Source organism: Schistocerca piceifrons, chromosome 5 (assembly GCF_021461385.2).
Source record: "Schistocerca piceifrons isolate TAMUIC-IGC-003096 chromosome 5, iqSchPice1.1, whole genome shotgun sequence".
NCBI lineage: Eukaryota > Metazoa > Arthropoda > Insecta > Orthoptera > Acrididae > Schistocerca > Schistocerca piceifrons.
In genome coordinates, this window is record NC_060142.1 from 268,707,048 (window position 1) to 268,713,539 (window position 6,492).

The following is a 6,492-nucleotide window of genomic DNA, read 5'->3' on the forward strand; positions in this document are numbered from 1 at the left end:
GCTGTCTCGTAAAAGGGTATCATGTTTAATGAAACTACAGTTCTGCTCTGTCGTGTCTTTATAATAAAGTCAGCTGTTACTATCGCGTGGTGTTATGTTGTTTAATTGAATGCTTAAGTTATTGAGTTAAAAACCAATTTTTGAGGTGAGCTTCCCTGCTTTAAATGTTATGGTTTTATGTCCCGTGTAGTACGAATGTGTAAATGCAAGGGTACTGTTGTAGTTGATTTGTTTCAGTAATGTGAAGCGCAGTGCATTTCGTCCGGTACGGTGGGGCGTTTGCATTGGGGCTTGACGACTTGGCCGTTGCCAGCGGAACTGTGATTCGTCGTACCGGATCCATGTGGATGTCCTCTTCCTCGGTCACGTCTTTGAGTATTCCTTCGTCCTATGTTTCGGGCTCCGTCATGTCTTTAAGCTTGGTCGCCCATTCCTCCGCCACTCTGGCGAATGTACTTTGGGCCTGAATCATGACTTCGATCTTGTAATGCTATTAGTTCCCGATGAGCTTCATTAAGTCTCCGCTTCGTTACTTGCCTTTTTTTATCATTCAGGATGTTGTTATTTGTATCTTGTGTATTAGTTTTAAGGGTTTAAATTTTTATAAAGCAAGGCTTTATGTGTGTATGTTACCAACCAAAGTGCCAAGGATAACTTTTATTAATTGTTGGTTAATTTGATTAGTGTTTATCTGTACTGGCACCTACTTGATTATTCTATCCTCAGAAGTTTAGGCACCGGCTGCCTTCAGTAAGGAGAGTTAAAATATTAAAGTTACCATTTTATTCCTTGGGTTTTGTAACTTTTATTTACGTTATTCCTTTGGTATGACATATTATTGCAAATGGAAGTCATTGTGTAGCCTAATCTTGCCGGTTTTAAGTTTGGCAAGTTTTGGTTTTATTAAATGTGTACGCCAGTAACAACTTTAATTAATTGGTTAAGTAAATGTTCATTGGGTATCGAGAAAAGTTTTATTGTAATTGTAGTGATGTTGTTAAACTACAAGCCGTCTTGTTATATTAAATTGTGTAAGTTATATGCCGGTCGCGGTGGCCGAGCGGTTCTAGGCGCTTCAGCCCAGAACCGCGCTGCTGCTACGGTTAAGACCGGTTCCCACTAGAGCGCGGCAGCGCGTCGTGCGGCAACGGCAGCGGCAAGCGTTTTCCGCTTTGATGCGGAGGCTCGCGGAATTGGCGTTCCCATCTGGAAGCGGCAGACACTAGTGGTAGCCAATGACGGACAGCCACTGAGGTACGTGCAGGGACCCACTGAAATGCCCGGTACGTTTGATTAACTATATCTTACACCTACATGAAGGAAAGACGAAGTTGGGTTAAGATATACGAATTTTTCATTTTCTGTACAACATACTGTTTCACATATTTCATTATTCATGTTTTCTCATTTAACCATAAACAGATTTCATGACTACCGTTCATGATTGTTCACTATCTCCTAACACATTGAGACAATGTACGACAAAAGAGATTATTCAGATAGTTAAACGAGACAAAAATTTAAAATCTGATACAGTAGCAGGTACAGGAAAACACTAAGAACACAAAGGCTTGGGGGAAGGGATGAAAGTGGAAGCCACTGATAGAATTTCGCACGGAGCATAATGTAATCATCGCCAGCACCTTGCTTAAGAATCATGAAAGAATAATACATATTTGGAACAAAGTTTTCGAAACCAGATTTTAAATTATAAGACATTTCCCAATGCAGGCGCAAACCTAAAATACTTTATTGGTTACGAGCTGCAGTTTACAACTAAAGAGATAGGAAATGGTAACAAATTAAGGAAATTGAACTTGAATAAGTCAAGACCTACAGTTTTTCGATAATCTTAAAGTTACCATAATGCAACGACTGACTGAAACAGGGAAAGGAATCCGCTAGAATACGAATGGATATCTTTGAGAGAAGAAGTTGTGTATACAGCAGAGTATGTGAACCAGAAGAAGGTACAGTAGAAATCGTTAAATAAAACGTGATATATTAAATTTGACAAGAGGGAAAAATAAAAAAATGCAGCAAATAAAGTAGGCCATGGGAAATGTCTAAACATGAAGTTGACAGAAAGTCCAAAATTGCAACGCGATTTTGCACTTGGAAAACATAGGGGAATGAAAATGAGAAAGAACAAAGAAAACTTTGCTCAAAGGAGAAGCAACTGTCAAGAACTCATTTGGCAAGCCAGAACTTAGAAAATAAGAGAAGGCTAGAAAGTGGAAGGAATTTGTAGAGAGGAGAGGGGGAGGGGTTGTACAAACTAACATAAGCACAATGTTAGATTCCTGTGAGATGTCTGAACACGCAAGGCAATACTGACCCTACCACTTAGCTAAGTGGACACACTGAAGAACTGCGAAACTGTGTTTATAGCATTTGCTTGTTTGGAGAAAGGTTTTGACTATCTTAATTAAAACATTCTTTGAAGCTCTGGAGATGTCATAGATAAAACACAGGGCCACAAGATTATCTACAACTTGTACAGAAACCAAACTGCATTTCTAAGACTTAAATGACTTGAAAGGGAAGCAGTAATTGAGAAGGCAGAAGTAGAGAGGATACAAAATGAAGACTGTGAATAGCAAGAAAAGCGTTCTGAAAAAGAAAATTTGTTCACATCGAATATAAATTCTAATGATTGGGTACTATTTTACAAAGGTATTTGTGTGGAGTGCTGTATTTGTGAGGAGTGCAGCCTTGTATGTAAGTGAAACGTGGGCGATGAACAGTTCTGTCAAGAAGACAATGGACGCTTTCAAAACGTGGTGATCAATAAGAATGCTGAAGATTAGACATGAGGATCATGTAACTAAAGAAGAGGTACGGAATTAAATAGAGGAGGAAGAGGAAATTACGGCACAACTTTGACTACAAGAGGAATAAATTGACAGGACATATTATGAGGCGTCAAAAGACAAAGGGGCTGGTTGATATATTCTGATAATAATCATCTGTTGAAATGCTATTCTACTATTTTATCTATTAATGTAAGCAGTGAATTTACTCTTCCATGCAGTCCTCCACAAAACATTTAAACCAAAACTGAAATCAGCTGAACACCAAATCTTTCAATCACTGTCTGACAACTACTGCATTCAGTTTCAACTTTCTATAACTATCACTGGCTAGCCACACACACATACAGATATAAGGAGAACAGAAATAAACAAACATTAGTTTTAAGCATATAATTCTTTAGGTTGGCAACATGTACATAAACAAACCAAACAGGAAGGGACATGAGGTGAACACACTGTAGTTACGACTTCAAATCAGTGTTTTCGGTAAAATGTCTACAGCTAGTGACAGAAGAAAAAAGAGCGAACGTGAAAATGTGCTTATGTTCCATAATCTAAGTTTTAGTTCAACCTCCAGCTTGTGACCAGGTGAGGGGAAAAGCAGATGTCTGCTAAAAACTCGATTCAATGTAAGTAATCAGTTATTCGCGTAAAAAAAGATGTGAACTGTTTCATAATCTGCAAGTATCACATATCAAAACAGAACTTAATCATTCTAGATTCCACCGAAGATGCCTTCAAGTAAAAGGCGAAACGCGTCTTGAACCAATAAAGTACACTGGATAAATAAAAAAAAACGTTTGTTACTTACGAAAGGAAATAATCAATAGCTGTAGATACTTAGCAAATGACATCTTATGACGTACCAGCAAATTAGTCTCGGTTTAACTTCTCATTCCACATGTTATTAAATGCCGTTTAAAACAATTCATCTATCCCTTCTGAAAAACTGTAGTTACTTTCATATCTCGGTAGATAAACAGATTTTGGATATTTATCATGCGACGAAATACATGACTGTTTACAAGTTATCGTTTGCAGAAAAACGCGTTTCGATTTCTTGAACCGTTTACGAAATTTGCAGTTGGTACAACCACATGGTTTACGACGAGCAGGACGAAGTATCGGTCGCGTCGCGAGCGACCCGCACGCAGTCACCGCACAGCCCGTCCGCCGACATATCATTCAATATCTCGAGAACGGTGATAGCTATCGTTCTGCTCTCAGCTTTAAAAACAATTTGGATATGTTGACTAAATTTCATACGCAATAATGTATTACCTAAAATGAACTGTACGCAAAGTCCACGCAATGCGTTTTTACCTCTGCACCCTCATTAAAATTTCGTGTAAAGGTTTACGTAAATGGGATACAGCAAGTAACCACGACGAATAACGAAAAGAAATTCGGTCCTTTATCGAGAGAAGACATCAGGCTGTAACATCAAATTTTTCTACCGAATAGTTTCCGCGTCCGCGCCAGCGGTTCGGCGAAAGTTCGTGTGGCCCGGGGTTCCGTACCTGACGTCACGCTCAGCGCGTTCTGTGATTGGCGGCGCGCACCTGGAGCGCGGCACGCGGCAGCGGAAGCGGTTCGACATGGTCAAACCGCGACGCAGAGCCCGCTGCGCCTTGCCGCTGACGCCGTTTCCATGGCAACCACGCCGCTGACGCGCGTTTTTGACGAGCGGCAGCCCTAGTGGGAACCGGCCTTTAGTGTGTGATGTCCTTAGGTTAGTTAGGCTTAAGTAGTTCCAAGTCTAGGGGACTGATGATTCAAATGGCTCTGAGCACTATGGGACTTGACTACTGTGGTCATCAGTCCCCTAGAACTTAGAACTACTTAAACCTAACTAACCTAAGGACATCACACACATCCATGCCCGAGACAGGATTCGAACCTGCGACCGTAGCAGTCGCGCGGTTCCAGACTGCGCGCCTAGAACCGCTAGACCACCGCGGCCGGCGGGGACTGATGACCTCAGATGTTACGTCCCATAGTGCTCAGAGCCATTTGAACCATTTTTGTAAGGTAAATAAAACTGCTTAACACAAGCTGTGTGTGTTTGGTATGATGACCCTGCTGTTTCCTGTGCAATGCTAAGATGCAAAGGCGCTCCCATCAGTCCCCTAGAACTTTGAACTACTTAAGCCAAACTAACCTAAGAACATCATACACGTCCGTGCCCGAGCAAGATTCGAACCTGCGACCGTAACGGTCGCGCGGTTCCAGTCTGTAGCGCCGAGAACTGTTCGGCCACAGGTTATGTTTTGTTTTGCTCTATTGGCATCCCGTCGTCCTCTTTAACTTAAACGGGGCAGAATTTTTTCGGAAAATTGTTTCAGATAGGGCAGGTTTAGTCGTGACTGAACCACCGCCAGACGAGTCTGTGAGCACAGATCCCGATGTGCGGAGCGCACGCCGAGCAGTGCCAGTCGTCGCGGCCACGACCCCACCGTACCGTCACTCGCTGTGGCAAAGGACCCATCCTCTCAGGTATGGTAGGGAAGTCTGGTGGGAAGACTGAAGGAAATTTCTTTCGGTTCGCTAGTTTTTCTTTTCTCTTCAAGGCACACACAATTTTGTTAACAGCTGTGATGAACTTTGATTGTTATTCAGGAAGGATAATGTGTCTCGTGAATAGGAGATAGAAAATTATAGGTTTCCATTTCCTTCTTTTCTTTGTCCAGACACACGTCAATTAATTCAATGAATTACATTGTTTTTCTAATGGGGTTTATGGGTCATGTTTAATGTGATCATCAGTTGTTGAAGTCATGTTCAAATGGCTCTGAGCACTATAGGACTTAACATCTGAGGTCATCAATCCCCCAGAACTTAGAACTACTTAAACCTAACTAACCTAAGGACATCACACACATCCATGCCCGAGGCAGGATTCGAACCTGCGACCGTAGCAGTCGCGCGGTTCCGGACTGCGCGCCTAGAACCGCTAGACCACCGCGGCCGGCTCATGTTCAAACACCATTTTTATATGGTGAGAATAAACACTAATCATTGAACGCAACATCTTGTTTCAAGTAGAACCATTGTCTACCAAATTTGTGTACTATGAATGTAGAAACTGCAAGAAACAGTTTTAAGTCGCGTACGTTAGATATGTTATTATAGATTGTTTGGAGGAGGAATAAATTGTGATAAATGCCGGACCTTAAATTGAATGTCTTGTGGTCAGACTGCCGGCATAAGAATTCACCTTGATTCTGCCAACCACCGTATCAAACTGGGCGGAGGAGCGGAAGAAGGTTCAGAGCACTCTCCTGTCCTTGGGATGGGAAACTGCACCTAAGGGCGGCAGAATCAGCACCGATCAATGGCATGAGGATGCAGAAGGCAATGGAAACCACTGCACTAAAGACACATAACGTGTATCCACAGAATGGTCTGTAATTGGAAAAGTATCATGACGATCTCTCCATTGGCAAGAGATTGCGGACTAGTCCTCCCATTCGGACATCCGGCAGGCACTGCCAAGGGGGAGGTGAGCATCAGAAAGAGATTGAATAATCAACGAAAGGAAAACTTTCTACCAGTCGGAGCGTAGTATGTCAAAAGCTTGAACGTGGTGTGCAAGATAGGATATCTGAAAAAGAAAGTGGTAATGCTCGCTGTAGATAAGAGGAGTCAGTGAAGTGAAATTGAAGGAAGAAAAGGA